The 19,539-nt window shown below is 35.2% G+C and overlaps 1 protein-coding gene across 4 annotated transcripts in view; it reads left to right on the forward strand.

The window, feature by feature from the left end:
• Positions 1–19,539, forward strand: part of LOC106869052 (neuronal acetylcholine receptor subunit alpha-3) — a 743,068-nt gene that overhangs the window by 497,073 nt on the left and 226,456 nt on the right. For all 4 annotated transcript variants that reach the window (XM_052971012.2, XM_052971013.2, XM_052971014.2 and 1 more), the window contains one exon: positions 7,614–7,774. The gene's annotated coding sequence lies outside the window, so the exon portion shown is untranslated. The remainder of the gene's footprint in view (positions 1–7,613; positions 7,775–19,539) is intronic.

Consider the following 19,539-nt stretch of genomic DNA (forward strand, 5'->3'; position numbering starts at 1 on the left):
CTTATTGTAACGGTCACACACGCACGCACAAAAACAAACACACGCACACACATACACACACATAAACGCACACACATGCATACACACACGCTCATATATTTATGTGTATGTATGTATGTATGTATAAACGATGGGCTACTTTCAGTTTCCGTCTACCAAATCCACTCACAGAGGTTTGGTCGGCCCGTGCCATATATACACAATATTCCACGCAGCAGGACTGACTCGAAAGTATGCGACTCGGAAGCAAACTTCTCTCAAAACAGCGACACCTGCACCTATGATATCTATGCATTTTCGATACTCTTTATGAAGAGTATCTGTTTCGTTGGTTTTGTATGCATTGAAAAAAATATATTCGATCAATAATTAATAGGGTTTATATAATTTCAGTAAATGAGTTTTTAACTCGGTGACGTATGTTAAATATCACATTTCTCACGTATAATTGTGTACAATATTGAACATCTGCTTATCCCTACATGGCATATATAGTAAAATACCCTTATCTCTACATGGCATATATGGTAAAATGTTCATGTTCGAAGAAACTCTAACATCATTTACTTGTTTCCACAGTTTTCTCCTGCATGTGAAGTAATTATTATAGTTATATTAGTTATTGAGCTAAAGTGATCTGATCTTGACTGCTTACGTGTTTCTAATTAGGTATTTGATTCTCACTACATTTGATACGCCAACACTAACTTAACTGTTGTTTTTAATAATGGCGCTCGTGAGTAATTATGAACTGCGGTTTATTTGCTTTTATTGCGATTCATTTTTTTTCCCCACAACATCGGTTAAATTGTTCTATGCCACCTTTAGTGGGAATGATATTTTTACATTTAAAATATGTTAGTATGGATGGATACCACCCAAAAGTTTGATTTTCAGTCATGAGTTTTTGGGTTCAATCCCACTACTCGTCACCTTATGTATTAAGAGGTGAAAATCCGGAGTCCGAAAAGACTAGTGATAGTATGTGTAGGCAACAAAATCCTATGGTGAGAAAAAGAATCGGATGTCCAGGAATTGACCCTTAGTGTGTGAAATGAAAATAATGCTTTCTATTTCAGTCGAAGGATCAATCACAAAAAGTCTAATTGCTGCCCCTTTTTGCCGTACACAAACTTCACAACTTCTGAGTAATTCTAACATTTGCTTTTTCTTTATTTGCAATGACTTACAATTCACTTGCAGGCTATATTTGTATGATATTTGATAATTACTTTAGTTCTATATTCAGATAAGTGTCTTCTCCCAAAGTCTTGTGTCTGCCAAGTTTTGTGAGCTAAATTATGTGGTTGTCCCTCAATGGAATTTGCGTCTCGCTCTGTATGACTCTGATTCTGCTTAAAGATAACATTAAAGGTACAAATGTCAATGGAATTTAAAGTACAGCCATCCCCATACACGATTAGGTATGGCTTATTAACATACACGATGCTTTCGTTAATTGTTCTTAGTGCCAATGTAATGGCGAGCAGACATACATGTCTTTTCTCTTCCCCATTTCATATTCTTCACTCAGCAGAATGCCCAGCATTTTACAGCTGGAGGGAGGGTCGACTACACTGCTGACCCTCATTACAGATGATTATGATAGTATCATACACAAACATCTATGCACGTGTAACTCCCCTCTCTTCCCTTCTCTCCCCCACACCAACAAACATTAGTTCAACGACTATTCCCTCACCCTCACCCAAGCCGTGCTGTTTCAGCTACACTAGCATACATCTCTCACGCCTGCACAGAAATATCAAAAGCATGAATATATATGTATACACACACGCAAACACCTGGCAAAAACACATAAGCGCAAGTATGTATGTTCTTCCATATAAACACGCATTCAATCGTCCGTTTATACGCAAATACATAAATGTACATATTTAGGCGCACACACCCATACATGAACCCTAAACACGTTCGCGCATGCACGCCTATACACACACTCATACAACTAATATCAGGCTCACATCCACTTATGCATGTGGTATATGCACACAAAAACACTCTGACCGGCCTTGCTTCTATCGACTTGCAAGTAGTCCCTTCATACGCCCACCAGCCTCCGAGGTGTCACCAGCCTCCGAGGTGTCACCAGCTTCCTGTCCAGCTAGCGGTGCGAAAAATTCTTCCTTCTAGTGCATCTGGTGTCGCTGGAATGCCGATGTCACTTATAACAACATCATGTGATCTTCCTTGAGCAATAGCAGCCCATTTTCCAGTAGCCATCTTTGACTTCCTAAAGTTCTCCATTCAGTAGTCTGAACCTCAACGAAATGGATTTCTCTAAGAAGCCTGCGAAACCTTCAGCCACATGGAGCTGAATCAAACTAATAATAATAATAATAATAATAATAATAATAATAATAATAATAATAATAATAATGGTTTCAAATTTTGCCACAAGGGCAGCAGTTTTGGGGAAGGGGATGAGTCAATTACATCGACCCCAGCTTTTCACTGGTAATTATTTTATCGATCTTGAAATGATGAAAGGCAAAGTCAACTTCGACAGAATTTGAACTCAGAACGTAGCGATGGGTGAAATACCGCTAAGTATTTCGTCCTGTGTTCTAACGATTCTACCAGCTCACAGCCTTAATAATAATAATAATAATAATAATAATAATAATAATAATAATAATAATAATAATAATAATAATAATAACAACAACAACAATAACAACAACAATAACAACAACGTGTATGTGTGTGTGTGTGTGTGTGTGTGTGTTTGTGTGTATGCGCGAGCGCGTGTGTGTATTGACACAAATATACACTGAGAAGTGAGATCGAAGAAACAGATAGCAAAAGTGAGACATATCTAGAACTGATTTGGGGGAAACAACAAAATACTATACATACATACACACACATACACACAGACACACGCATAAAGCCACATACATAAACAGAGTGAGAGACACAGGAAAGCATACAAGCTGACCGTGCATTTGTGGTCTATTATGTCAGCAGCTGTCATTAAAATTAAAAAATAACTTTCATATCGTAATTATGTATTTCACTCACATATTTAAAATGCAACCATTCCAGTCAGGATACATCTTTGATTTTGATATTTTACGTTCTGCTATTACTTTACTATATTTTGAAACGTGTCACAATGACTACCTGCATAGATATTCTTGAATATTATTTTCAATGTTTTTTGATTATTTTTCCTGCATTCGTATGTCATTTTTCTTTTATTCAAATCTTGCTTTTACAGCAAGTTTTCAATGTTTGAAAGATCGTCATATATAGCTACGCCGTCACAATGATATAGACTAAGCGTTTAATACACGCTAGCACGCAGAATATACATATGTATGGTTCGCTTACACATATCTAGCATACTGTTACATGCTTGCAACTCGCCAGACTATATACATTTGTATACGGTTAAATCAAACTCACCGAAATGCAAACTCACACTGTTATGAAAGAATGCTTGTATACATAGATACTTGTGTGAAGTTTTATATGCATTCATAATACATAGAGAATATTCTGTCAATTACAGTCTATACTGCGCTAACAATTGAACTAAGCCTCGGGCAGACCAAAGCCTTCTGAGTGGATTTAGTAAACGGAAACTGAAAGAAACCCGTCGGATATGTGTGTGTGCGTGTGTATCTGCGTGTATGTGTGTGTGTGTGTGCGTGTATTTATGTGTGTATTTTGTATCTGTGCTTGTCCCCCCACCACCATCGCTTAACGACCACTGTTGGTGTGTTTAATACCCTGTAACCTAGCGGTTCAGCAAAGGATTCGATGGAATATTACTAGGCTATTACACACACACACACACACACACACACACACACACACAGCAAGATTCTTGATGTGAAGTTGTGTTGAAACAGATATTTTTATATTTCGGGATGGCCAATTTATACGTTCTTCATTTCAGTTTTATTTTTGTGTCTTTTCCCAGAAATCTTTCGTCACACATCCTATGACCTCTTCAGCGACTCACCATCCCACCTGTCTCTTCCGGTTCTGGAGGAGCGCATCTGTTAGTATTTCTTAAAGAAACAATGTCTCCCTTCAATCTACAGTAAGATTTCACATGCGTTTGCCTCACGCATTCAAAAATGCACACCATAATATAAAGCCAGTAGTTACCTTCCACTACACATTGTGATTTTATGCGCGTGATAGGAAATATTTTTTAAACAAATAGCTTACCAAAGTTAAGTTCTAGGGAGCGATTCATTTGACAAAAACCTTTGAAAGAAAGCCCTGGCAGGAACGCAGTCTGATGAATGAAATAAGTAACACATAAAATATATTTATTTCTTTATTGCCTACAGGGGGGGGGGGGGCTAAAAATAGAGGGGACAAACAAGGACAGAAAAAGGGATTAAGATGATCACATCGACCCAGTGCGTAACTTGTACTTATTTAATCGACCCTGAAATGATGAAAGCCAAAGTCGACCTCGGCAGAATTTGAACTCAGAACGTAACGGCAGACGAAATGCCGCTAAGTATTTCGCCTGGCGCGCTAACGATTCTGCTAGTTTGCCGCGTCGTCTAATGATCCATAAATATGCAAATATTTATTATTGCTGAATTACGATTCTACAATATATTTAGGAGAAATCTTGAAGTAATTGAAAACTTTTACATTACTTATATTCTACACACTGTTTAATTCTCTCTTGCATAGTGGATGTTATCATTTGTCATAAACATTACAAGACAGACGAACACAGATACAAACGCACATACGCACACATGAATTGCATTTCTATGTTTATAAAAGATATATGTGTTTGTATATGTGTATATCTCTGAGTTTGTAAGTCTTTGGATTTAGTTAGTTTTTTTTTGTCTTGTTTTTTTTGCTTTTGTTTCATTTGAATTGGACTTTTTTAAGCGAATGTCTTTCTTCCAGCAATATGATAAGCGAATGTCTTTCTTCCAGCAATATGATAAGCGAAGTAATGCTGCGCGTCCGCTTGGTTGAAACGAAAGAAGTAATTTCAACAATTATCTCTCTTGCTCCGTCTCTCTCACATCCTTCTTCTATGTGTGTGGTGAGAATATGTGTGTGCGTGTGTATGCGAGCGTATATATCTTACATGTTTCCATACACACATACACACATACATGCCTACATATATATACATATACACATATATATGTACATACAAACACACGCACACAAAGTTATAAATCCAGTATACGTTGTAATCCCGCACTCATATATATATATATATATATATATATATATATATATATATATATATATATATATATATATATATATATGTATATATACAAATGTGTGTATGTATATATACATATATAAATGTTTACATTTATACATGCATATATACATACATACATGTGTATATATATATATATATATATATATATATTTATAAATATATATATATGCCTTTTGCATTTATTACTTATGTATATATACCTATATGTGTGTGTGTGTATTTATATATGTATTTATGTGTGTAAATATATATTGTTTATATATATATATATATATATATATATATATATATATATATATATATATATATATATATTCATATATATATATATATATACATATGTATACATACATATGCACATATATATGTGGGTGTATATATATATATATATATATATATATATATATATATATATATATATATATATATCTTTCTATATATATATACACGCGCGCATATACACATACATATATGCATAGGTGTATGTATTCCTGCATGGATGTTAATATAATATATAAAATGCGTTGGTCCATACGTTAATACACATGTATTGATTAATAAATAATGCTATGTATGGTAAACATTTCTAAAATGTTTTACTTGAAACTATTGCTAATAACATATTTTAACATATAACATTTGAACACTTCAAACGCTTGTCGTTTTGGGGTTTTTCTTTGATTTCTTTCACTTAGATACTCATTATTTTTCCCAAACATGATGGCGATACAGTTTATCTTTTTCCATAACAAGTGTTAAATCTTCAATTTACAGAATCTCTTTGATTCTGAAATTTACTTCATCTAGTTTTTTGTTTCTTTGTCAGGTTTTTCCATGTCTTTTTTTTTCTGTACGATCGTATAAGATCAGGATATACTGATATCTTTCCTTACTGCTAAGCAAAGTTGAGTTTTTCACAAATATTATTTACTCGGTGTTGCAGTGAAATGCTACAATCAGACTATGTCATGTTCACCGCATTTTCCAAGAGCATTTGCGGCACAGTTTAATTGATTACTACTGTTATTTGCACCCATGTGGTGACGTGTTCAATAACGCTACGCAGTAATTTAGGCAGGAATTTTGGTATATCATATTCTCAAATGAATCTAAGAGTTCTAAATGATATCTGATGCACGGAGGTTATACTGTAGCCATCGGACAGGGCGTGTATTTGTGTAACTGACTTAATGCGTCACGCGGTTTATGTCTTCAAATACTTTTAGTTGAGTTCACTTTTGTTACAAACATTTTGACCCTATCTGCGATCTGCGGATAACTCCTGCTGCCTTTTGTTCATGTCATGTAGAGAAAAACCCGGTCAAAAATCTCAAGTATAACGCCCACCCTTCTCTGACGATATCCTGAAAAAATAATAAGTGACGTGGAATTGAATCAAGCGATTTCCTCTACAACACATTTATTTTTAAAATTCTAACTCTACTATCAGCAAATCCATATTTCATATAAGATTCTCAAGTTTCAGAACTTCCTTATGAAATAATTTCTAAGTACTAGCTACAAATAATGGCCTGTAATTGCTTGTTTGTCTTCATAGCTTATCCTTCATTTAGTCACACCTTACTATTTTAAATATTAGTAGGACATTGTCATCCCTAATATATAAAAGATATATAGTATAATCTTAGTGAGGAAGATTTGTTCATAAACTGGTAGATCAGGGTTAACCTGTAACTAAACATGTAACCAATGAGGGAGCTATGAGGTCCTTAAATGTGCTAGAAATAGCAGTAAAATCATTCTCCCATCAAATTATAACATTATAAGAATAGAAGAACGTACTTCATGACATAGTATACAATAAACTGTTTCTAGAAAGACGTTGTAATAGCAGTTAGAATATCAATGATTTGGGGTTAAACGACAGAAATATTTAGTAAATTAATGCAAGGCAAACAAAACCTGGAAACTTGGCTGGTACTGATATTTTTAGCCTGACACAAATGCTCTTAGTACACTAGGTTTACATTTATGTAATACTATGACATGAAAAACTTCGCTGAAATAGCAATATGCAAGGAGCTAGTAGACAAAATTCCCGCTCTGTGGTGTTCAGATTCTAAAATTACAAGCAAGAGAAATAGGTTTAATGGACACTATAGATGAAGCAAATTAGAGTATATCCAGTTTTAACAAATTATAAAAAGATGCGAATGCCAGTGTATAAGTGCATGCTTGTGTGAACCTGTTTTTAATGTAATAATACATTTGCATTTAAATTTTGCAGTAGGTAATATATGTTAAAAATACGTGCGTTGTATGAAAGCAAGTACTGACTAACTTCATAAATATTCTCCTTCATTCGTTTATATCTTCTTTCAAAATTTTCTCATTACAGAAATGTTACTATTTGTCATCAAAAGCAGCACTGATGAACACTGCAACAAAGAGGTAACAAACAAGGTCGATCAAATCACATGGCAAGGAATTATTATTAGTTGCTGAAAAAAATCATGCTGCTGCCAAGAATGCAAGAAATTAGTATTTAAAGACGAACTGGTAAATTTCATTTTTTCTTTGACGTTGTTTTTTGTATGTTTTTCATATATCTGTTATTATTTATTAAAAAAATAGCAATGGCGCTTGATACATTGTCAGGTTTTTTTAGTCTTGAATATCATGATCACAATAGGAGGATATATATCATTCAATTATGTATAATTTCTCATTCTGCTACATGTTAATTTGGAGAATGTGTAGTCTGAGAAAGCAATATTAATAGTTTTGGAGAAAGAAGAAATGATCGTGAGTCTAGGAAGAGAAGGAACAAGTTAATATTGGTGTTTCATAAATGTCAGATAAGTAGAAATTATGGAATACCTATCAAAGAGAGTGCAAATCAAAATGTAGAAATACTACAAGATAACATAATGCATTGTGATTATGATACAAGGTTATATGGTTTAATTGCATTGTAAGATAAGATCTGGAAAGATATAACATGTTGTCTCATATTTTCTATAGAATGTAAATGGGGCTTTGAATAAATTGATTTCAAATCATATCATGCTTATGGCATATGCAAATATAACAACAGCAATGTATATTCGAGAGCTAACTCAAAGTGATAGACTATTTATTAAACATGAGATCTAATTGAGTAAATTAAATTAATCATTACAATATCAAGGGAATAAGGGCAGACTTAGACAAAAGTCAGATTGGTAAACAGGTAAAATTATAAGGTATGTTCATGTGCGATGAGCAGAAGAAATCTCTCACATTTCTGGCAGCTTTTCATATCCTGTAAAGTCAAATAACAAATATCTACATACATCATTATTAATAATCAATGAAAAGGTCAAGTGGGCGAATAAAGCAAGAGGTCAGCAGTTTAAAGCCATGTCACTAGCTCTGAGGTGGGAATTTCGCGATTTCATCGTTTCGTTTAACTTTCATTTCTAATCTCAATCTCAAGCCCCGTTAGCAAAACTTTAGTGAAATAGCGTTATTGCACAAAGAATCTCGTACACACATACACATTCCAGCAATGAGAAATGATTAGTGGAAGATAATTTATGTTTCTCTGAAAGGTGTACTTTGGATTTGGGTCACTAATCAGAAGAAATGACGCAAGAAATATATAATTAAGAAGCTGTCTAATTAACTAACCGGTCATCTGCGTTGTGATTACGAAATGTCTTCATAATCATTGTTATTATTAATCATCCTCCTCATCGTCGTCGTCGTCGTCATTGTCTTCATCCCTATGAGCAGTAGCATCATCTTTCTCGTTGTCGTCGTCGTCGTCATCATCATCATCATTAGCAGCAGCAGCTGTAGCGGTGACTTCTCTTTCTCCTTCTTTATCATCATCTGCACAACGTGAGTGTTTCTGGTTCCCGGCTTTGAACTTGGTCCTTGCTGCTGCGTCCACAGCGTAATTTTAGTCCTGTGCTCCGCAACCCTTTTTTTTTTTCTATTTGCGGTACAATTATATCCTTTTCAAAATTCAGCGGCACACCTGATCTAAGGTATTAGGGGAAAAGATTATATTCAGTCTACACTGCGGTACACCTAGCATCGTCTCGTGACACACCAGTATGCTGCGGTATAGTGGTTGCCGACCACTGGTCTAGTCAACCACAGCCAACCCAGTACCTATGTCCGTCTGGTACTAACGTTATCAAACCATTTTTTTTAACTAAGAGTAAACAGATTTAACCTACAAGGAATAAGCAGCACAAGGAATTTTGTTTGATGCAATAAATCTCCGTAATCCATTGTCGACTATGTCCATATTCGCACACACTATTGTGCGAGTATAGACGTGTGTATGCGTGTATATATGTGTGTGTGTGTATGTGTGTGTGTGCATGTGTGTGAGTGGGGGGGGGGGTATGTGTGTGAGAGAGAGTGAGTGTGTTTGTGTGTGTGTGTGTTTGGTGTGCGTGCGTGTGTCTATGTATGTGCACTTACGTGTGTGCGTATGTGTGTGCTCGTGTGTGCATATGAATGTATGTATATATATATGTGTATATATATATATATATATATATATATATATATATATATATATATATATATATATATATATATATATATATATATATATATATATATATATATATATATATATATATATATATATATATATATATATATATATACACACACATATATATATATATATATATATATATATATGTATATATGCATATATACGCATATATATATATATATATATGTGCGTGTGTGTGTGTATAGACACACACACACATTTATATACATATAGAGCGATATAAAACAAATTCAGTCATTCATACTCCCTCTCGTGCATGCATGCATATATCTATATACACATTCATGTCCCCTCTCTTTATGTCCATATGAATATACATACATTCATACACACACACACATGTATGTATGTATATATGTATTTATATATATGTGTATATATATATAATATACATATATGTATTATATATATGTATATACATGTATATATATGTTGTTATGTATATATATATGTATGTATGCATGTATGCAGGTAGGTAGGTAGGTAGGTAGGTACGTTCAAACATCCTGGATGAGAGAGTGAGTAAGAGTGAGACAGATAAGAAGAATATTCATTTCTGTTTCACTTTCTGGTCCTTATCAGTATATGATTACTTCAAATTTTTGCTTGCATTTTTCTTTGCCTTCTTTTCAAGAAATGTTTCTTTTCACAATCAATTTAGTTTCTAATTCAACACCACAAAAGTCAATTACGTAGTATTAATTTTTTTCAGAAATTTGAAGCAAATATTAATAAATTACTGTACCTATCGAAAAAAAAAATATCTACTTTAATTTCAAATCACTCAATATATTCTATCAACTGACAATATCAGTTAGATCGATATAGCTCAATAACTAATTATTGGTAGTGTTTTGTTTCTATCACGGATATGATTATCAGCAAGACTCGGTTATCATGAATATGAAAGCAACTCTGACCTTCAATGTTATCACCATCATCTCCACCAGGGGTCGGCAAACCAGGGTAGATTACCCCAAGTGAGGCGAAAATGAAATTTTGGTTGGTAATGAGAACTCATTAGACATAAGTAAAATTATATATAAAAAAACCGCGTGTTTCTACTGTGTTTCTACTGCAGCAACTGCACATTGCTCTGTATGCAAACATGCATCCTAGTCGCGACAGTTTCATCAAGAGTCCATCAATTACGACGTTTGCAAAGTGAATTAATGCAAACGAGCTTCCGTTGTCGGTGATAGCGTTACGTTTAAAATCAAATTGGTCTTAAAATCACCTCTACTGGTATTACATCCATATGCATATATGTATGTATGTATGTATGTATATATATATATATATGTGTGTGTGTGTGTGTGTGTGTGTGTAAACGACGCGCTTCTTTCAAGTTCCTCTACCAAATCCACTCAGACCGCTTTGGTCCGCCTGAGGCTATAGCAGAGGACACTCACCCAAGGTGCCACGCAGTGGCTATGAAACCGGAACCATGTGGTTAGTAGGGAAGCTTCTTGATACACAGCCACACTGCGCCTATATATATATATAGATAGATAGATAGATAGATAGATAGATAGATAGATAGATAGATAGATAGATAGATAGGTAGATAGGTAGATACATATATAAATACATAAAAGTATTCATATCTATATATATAGATGTATATAAATATATATAATTATGCGTGTATATCGAAACGTATACACATGCATATGTACATAATGTACGATCTTACAGAATCTTCAGAATATCAAAAAGAAGTTAACACCAGGTGGTGCTTCCTTACAAACATCTGAGTAAGTGGTGACTAGCGTTCTTTAGTGAATAATCAAACTGAAGTACTTTTGAACCCAGGGGAGGACGATGCACTTCATATTGCGTAAGGGTCTTTGTTCCGTCTATAGAGACAGCTCTATGTTGATGAATTCACTAAATAACGTCTTCCTTTGATATTTATTTTCAATATGCATGTGTGTTTGTCTGTATTTTTGTCTGTGTGCACTCGTGCGTGCGTATGCATATATATATATATATATATATATATATATATATATATACATATATAGATATGTGTGTGTACGTGTCTGTGTATGTATATATAAACGCACACACACTCACATACAGATATATTGTTACATATCTGAAGATATTGAGCTAGGAGATGCATATAGATATTAGTAAACATGTTGGTATATATGCTGATGATAATTATGATGACGACGACGATCATGCGGTGTGGTGGTGGTGGTGATGGTGGTTTTAGTTGCTGGTGGTGGTGGAAGTGGTGGTGGTTCTGGTGGTGGTGGTGGTGGTAGTTCTGGTGGTGGTGGTTCTGGTGGTGGTGGTTCTGGTGGTGGTGGTTCTGGTGGTGGTGGTTCTGGTGGTGGTGGTGGGCATGCTCATGGGAGTGGCAGCATATTCGTTCGCACTATGTCTATGTAAATTTGCTAGCAAATGATTAGTAGTTTTAATCAGTGACAATATGATCACACCAATTATATAAGTTTGGGTTAAAAATGTTAAAAATGCTGGCAGTTTTGTAATACTTTATCAGAATTTCAAAGAGCAACCTGATAGCCTCGTTGTTAATTGATGATATGGCGGCTATGATAGAGAGATTGTCTTCATTCTGGGGTGAAAATTCGCAATAAGATCATTTGTTTTATGAATGGACAGAACAGATGAGGAGGAGGAGGAGGAGGAGGAGGAGGAGGAGGAGGAGGAGGAGGGGGGGGAGGAGGAGGCGGATGGGAAATAATATCAACAACACATAAAATCAGCAGAAAAAATACCCTGGGAATGAGAACAGAGTACCTCTTTAGTCAAAAAAGTGTGGAAACTGTCCGTCCATTGTAAATAATGTCCAAACAAAGAACCTTGTTTTTATCCGATGTTAACTTTGGAGAATTCTTGATATCGTTCTCCACCTTCGTGTAATGAACTGATTTCAGTTGCCATTTCGTAATTGTCATGCATCTTCCAGGGGCGGGTATAATTTAAAATAAAGAATTCATGTACATTTGATGTACGTGTATTTGTTTATGTTGCTTTTATATATACAACTGACCACCCCGACTTATTTCTCTTAGCTCATTATCCATTTATGAAAATTGAAATATAATTTACAACATTTAAAAATTATGGAGAACATCTACGAGATCTCACGGCATGCTTAAATAGCAACGCGATCTCCTTCGAATAACATTCGTCTGTGTTTCTGTAACTGCAGATAGATAGATAGATAGATAGATAGATAGATAGATAGATAGATCGATAGATAGATAGAGAGATAGATATTAAAGCGGAGTAGTGATCGCTATAACGTTTTTGACTCTAAGGCCTGCACGATCAGCGTTGATCAGGGTTCAAACTACGACGTATAAAGTTGAAATATGTTCAACCTAAATACTTAGTTTTCACATAAGCAGCCTCCTGTGTTTATTTATATTATTTATTATAATAACATTTATATATCAGTCAATTATCAAATTCAAATGCGTACAATTAATTAAACATTAATTTCTTCAGCAATTTTTAATTCTAGAGGACTTTTTTTTCTTTGTCTTTTCAGTTTGATTTGCTATTATTTTATTTTATTTATTTACTTTTTTATTTTTATTTTTTGTCTTTTTACTGCATTATCGCCGTTTCAGGTATTCTAGATATAATTGAACACACTACAGGGATGAGATGAAAGACTAATGTTAATAGCTAAATACAAACGATAATGAAAAGTCAATTATAATTTGATACTACATATTCTGTTTATATAATTTTCAGCTATAATTGCTAGATTATATTTGTTTCTACATATGATTTTATATCAAATTTCTTGCCAAAAATTTATAACAAAATTATATTGCAAAGAAGTTACGCAACCATGAGACGAATAAATGAAACTGTAAATAAAAAATATATATACAGATAAAATGCCAGTATAAAGCACTAACTATTTTAGATCCAATTGAATTTATTTCACGATTCAAACAACATTTCATATCACGGAAATGGATGAGTTGAAACCTTGCTTAACAATAATGGAAATATTTATTACACAACAGAAATAGTCGACGAGGTAATGCGCGAGTGAACATATGCACAAACGCACACACACAAACACATCAAACACACACACACATCACACACAGACATATACACACACGCACACAGACACAAACACAAGAAGTACACACACACACACACATACATAGACTTACACACAAACACACACATTGATCAGAAATATTCACATTTGCGTTCCAACGTGTAGTTATCCGATTGTACATCACCTCATAGGTATTTAATCGTATGGTCCTTCTTGTCGTGACAATCAGACATACCAGGACCGAGGAGAAATCCAATATGTCTTACGTCAAAACAATTCGTAAAATATGATTATTTGTATAACGCGAAATTATATCTCGCAAATGTCATTAAGTCTTCCCTGACGACGACACAGCATTTTCACCGAATCAGTTTTATTTCCCATCGTGCTCTTCCTCCTCTTTCCTCTTCTTCACTTTATCTAAAATTATCAGAAGAAACGTGACTTTATTGAAACTTAATGATTCGTGAAAGTTGTGGTTTTATCGTCATTTATTTGAGGTGGTATTAAAATGTTCCCGGACTAGTTGTGCTTAATATAAAAACAAACTAATTTACCAAAGTTTTAACAGCATCTCCTTCAAAATAGTCACCTTGCACAGCAATACACCAGTCTCAGCGTTCCTGCCACTTTTGGAATCCGACCTGGAAATCGTTTTCCGTAAGCGAGTCGAGGACCTTCTGCGATTCACTCTTGATGTCGACAACGGTGTTAAACGGTGCCTTTTGAGATGCATTTTCATCTTGGAATATAGATGGAAGTATGCATGTTCTAAATCTTGCAGATAGGGCGGGTTCGGAAGCGACGCCATGTTTTTGGCGAGAAACTCACGTGTGTGGAGAGCTCAGTAACAGATTGCATTGTTGTCGTGAAGAATCCAATTCTTCAAGACGTCGCAGTAGAATACTTGATTGACAGTCTTTCCCTGAGGGACGAATTCTCGATGTACAATACCGCAGATGTCGAAAAAAACGATGTGCATACTCTTGACTGAACTGCGGCTGCCATACCTTTTGAAGTGCTCCTGTCACTTGAAACACTGCGTACAACTAATTGTTCCGTGGACACAAGCTTGCCGAAGCATGCTTAATGTCACTGTAGCAGACTTCCCAAGTTGGCTCTTTGTTCACCTTTCAGTCCATGACAAAAATTGTAGACTACAGCATACACGTAATCACAAAAACTCGAATTTCATAACTTGCGAATTATACACAGCAATGTCCCAGAACAAGAGCTATGTAATACTGCCTTCCACCGACGCCACCTAAGACATATCCTAGATATGAGTTACCAACAATGACGTTCTGGCCTATTCCCAGTTTCGTCATCCACCTGTGACAATGACATCTACACTGACTGATCCAAATATATTGTATCGTGCACAAGAAGATTCCTAAAGATATAATCAAAAGGGAGTTGACTTCTGGAAAGAGTAAACGAGATCCACCGCGTGTTCGTCTCAAAACTATCTGCAAGAGAGCCACTAACTTTCTTTACATGAACGTTGAAAGGTGAAAGAACATGGCAGTTGATTGCTCTCACTTCAAATTGAAACGAGGAATGTGTCTTAAAAGGCGAGACGGAGGCTCGATATCGCAGCTAAAGGAAAACGCACCAAAGTAAAATATTAAAATATTGCTCCCGCATATGGAATAGTGTTGCTCCTGCGCACAAGGACATCTCGAACTATATTCAGGATTGACCACTCGATTGATTAACATTTCATTTCTAATGAAACCATCCAGCTGCTCTTTCACAATATGTCTCTCCATCAGTCTCTCTATCTCTCTACCTCACTCTGTGTATCAGTTAAATATCTCTTTCTCTCTCTCTCAGTCTCTCTCTCTGTCTCTCTCTTCCTCTCTCACTTTCTCCCGTCTAATATAAAGACTTCGGAACTGGTTGATCTCGATCCGCCACCTCTCAGACATCCTTGACCCACATGTCTCATGGCAGTAATTCATGACTGAGAATCAATGATTTATTTCTTTCTGGGAAAAGGTTAGTCTGAAAATATAGTTTAAAAACGCATCGAAAAATATTAAGGTGCAGCGAGAAGAAAATATATAGAAAGAAGGGAGAAGAGAGAAAGAGAGAGGGAAACAGGGATATTAAATAAATGAAAGTCTGAAAATGGGTTAACTACAACATGTTAAGGAGTTTGAGAGTGTTAGCATCGATTTCCCTAAGACGGCCAGAACAGTTATTTTCGAGTGTACTTCGGCTTGTGTATGCAGGTGTAAAACCTCCGAATTGACATTTAGAGACATCTTAAGCGTGAGTCGGATCTTAAGTATCTGCCTTTTCTCCACTAGAAATAATTCGCATCTTCTCTCATGCATATTGTCCATGCGTTTTGATATATTCATGCATAACTATGTTTATTTGGTCGAGTATATGTATGTAGCAAACATAATATGGTCAGCATAATTTTCGCCATGATTAACTTCATTGTTGTTATCTCTGAGTACTTAAATATGCATCTCAGGTACACATAATCGTAACGTAAACACCCATACATAGCACATACAAATATACACATATTTGCATATGTGTGTTTGGAGACAGATAGATAGATAGATAGATAGATAGATAGATAGATAGATAGATAGATAGATAGATAGATAGATAGATAGATTGACTGATTGATTGGAAAACACATATACGCTTATGTTCTCACTACTAGAGCTAATAACCATGGTAAATTGGAATAATTACGTTGCATGTGTGTGTTCGTATGTGTGTATATTTACGTGTATTTGTGTTTGCATATGAGTAATGAATGGTATCATTGCTATAGATCACTATATTTTTGCATGTCACAACTAGCTTAGATGGTGGAAAATGCATAGCAAGGTGTAAATATGCGTAATACAAATGGACAAAATGGCTATTCACAACAAAGCTATATATTTTTGGCCGTTGTAACTGTGTTAAGTAGATGTATGCACTGTTATATTGTTGTGGCCATCTTTGAAATGGAAGCTAATCAAGAAGATAAATTGCCAATCAATGTCCATTTAGAGATAATCGACTACGTAATTGAAAGAACGCCACAATAAAAAGATGTGATTCATCTGTCACAATAAAGATTGAATATATATTTCCTTTGTACTGAACTATCATATATATATATATATATATATATATATATATATGCATCAATGTATGTATGTATGTATGTATGTATGTAGGTATGTATGCATATATGTATGCATGTAGGTAAACAGACAGACAGACATACAGATAGATAGATACTCAAACACACATAAGCCAGATGCTACACGCTTACGCACATATATATGGACGTGTAAATATCCATGTAAGTACACACGCATATATATACATGCATGTATATATATACATGCATACATGCATACATACATACACACACACACACACACACATACACACACACATACACACACACACACACACACATATATATATATATATATATATATATATATATATATATATATATATATATATATACATATATATATACATATATGTATGTATGTATATATACGTATATATATTCACGCTTGTATGTGTGCATGTGTGCATGTATTTATATGTCTGTATATGTGTTCGCAATTTTGATATATTCTGTCCTTAAGGAGGCGAGCTGGTACTATTGTTAGCATGCTGAGCAAAACGCTTAAGGACATTTATCCGTCTTCACATTCCTTGTTCAAATTCTGCCGAGGTCTACTTTGCCTCTCATCTTTTAGAAAGTCGATAAAATAAGCACCAGTGCAACACTGGGATCGATGTAACCGATTTACTACCTCGCCTGAATTTTCTAGCCTTATACCAAAATTTGGAATCGATATCTCTTGTCCTTCGTCTTGCCACCTAACAACTTAGTTTTATGACTACGACTCTAAACGCAAAAGACGCACGTATACATCTACACATACACACATTTATACTTACACACACACACACACACACACACACACACACACACACACACGCACACACACACATCCATACACTACATTTATATCTATATATATATAATGCATATATTCATGAATACATACGTACATATCTTTGTTGGAAACCGGCTCGCTCCTCAGTGGAAGATTTATAATAATTACAAAATAGTAGACACATACGTACATAAATACATACATACATACATACATACATACATACATACATACATACATACATACATACATACATACATACAATATTTGCAAACAACTTGCATAAGGAAGTGCTTCCAGTTAAAAACTTCGCAGAGCAGATACTAACAACACATCCGTATTCGTTCTCTGCACCATACTTGAAAACAGCTTGACCCGATCTGAGCCAAAACCAAGTCCTTTCCGATCAATTTGCGCAGCATCCATAAGTGAAAATAGGATATTTATTTTTGTTGGCCGTTTTTACATCTGGTGGAATGCTCTTTATCTCTGGATCCTGCAATTCTCTTAGCACCATCACTGTTTGTATATTTCCTACTTTATAAATGTCAGCGATTGATCCCGGTGGAAATTGCAGCGAGCCTCTTTTAAGATGAAAGGTTTAACTGTTCAATATCCGAGGTAGAACTAACGAACACATTGCACTTTTGTTCAATAGTTTGAACCCGTGAGAGCGCCATCTCGTATACTAGAAGTTGCCACGAAAAGCCTGTATATAAGCCAAACTGTACACAACATATTTTATACTTGCATAGTCGCTTTAAACCATCAACTGCTGTTGGTCTATCCTCAGCTTGCTTCATGATCTGACAATGTTCCAGCGTAAATACGCCCCGTGCACTTAATAGATTCTTCCTTGACTGTAGCAATGCCTTTGCCTACTAGTTAAAGTTTCGATTCTTTCTTCACCCCTTTAATAAATGTCAGACTGCGTGACCTTTTGCTCTGAACTGCATCCTTGACCACTTTATCAACTCGTCTAGCCTTGAGAGGGCATTGTGCATGATCCGTTTCTCTATCGATAGAAGAGTCGGGTCATTCATGAAAGCCTTCTTAGGTGATTGTATATAGGCCATTTGTTCTGAAATGTCTGTCGCTTCGAAAATCAGCTCCATGACAAGAATTAACGTATGCATACATGTGTGTGTGTGTGCGCGCGTGTGTGCGCGTGTGTGTGCATGTATGTGTCTAAACACACACACAAGCACACGCACTCACACACACACATATCAATAAGTTGATTTAGCTCCTAGTGTTGCTTAAAGTTTTGCTGACGGGAAAGACATGACCAGCCAATTGGACTTTCAAAAGCAAAAAAAAACAAAAAATGGAAAATCATGAATTCTTCTTTATTAGAAAGAGAACTTAACTCCTATTGGTCAGTTCGAGTGACCTTGTTGTAGTGATAACCCAGGGACAACAGATCTAGATGCTGAAGGACAATCATCGCTTTAGTCGTGGGGATTGGTAACAATTGGTTCATGCGATATACGCTCCTTCATCGGGCGATACAATGCTTATTTTTCCGTAGAAAGAATAGCATCACAATTTCTGAAACTCACTTGATCAAAACAGAATACACATACCTAACTGAAATTAATACGTTGCCGCAATATTAAACCAACCACAATGGCTCTAACACTCCGCGGCTCCACGTGGATGCGATTGAGGAATGTCTTTTACGTTATAGAAAGAGTTTCGCGTTCGATTTTTTTGGTTACATTCCCGTAGACGT

The sequence above is a fragment of the Octopus bimaculoides genome, chromosome 10 (genome assembly GCF_046866305.1).
Source record: "Octopus bimaculoides isolate indiv1 chromosome 10, ASM4686630v1, whole genome shotgun sequence".
In the NCBI taxonomy this organism is placed as follows: domain Eukaryota; kingdom Metazoa; phylum Mollusca; class Cephalopoda; order Octopoda; family Octopodidae; genus Octopus; species Octopus bimaculoides.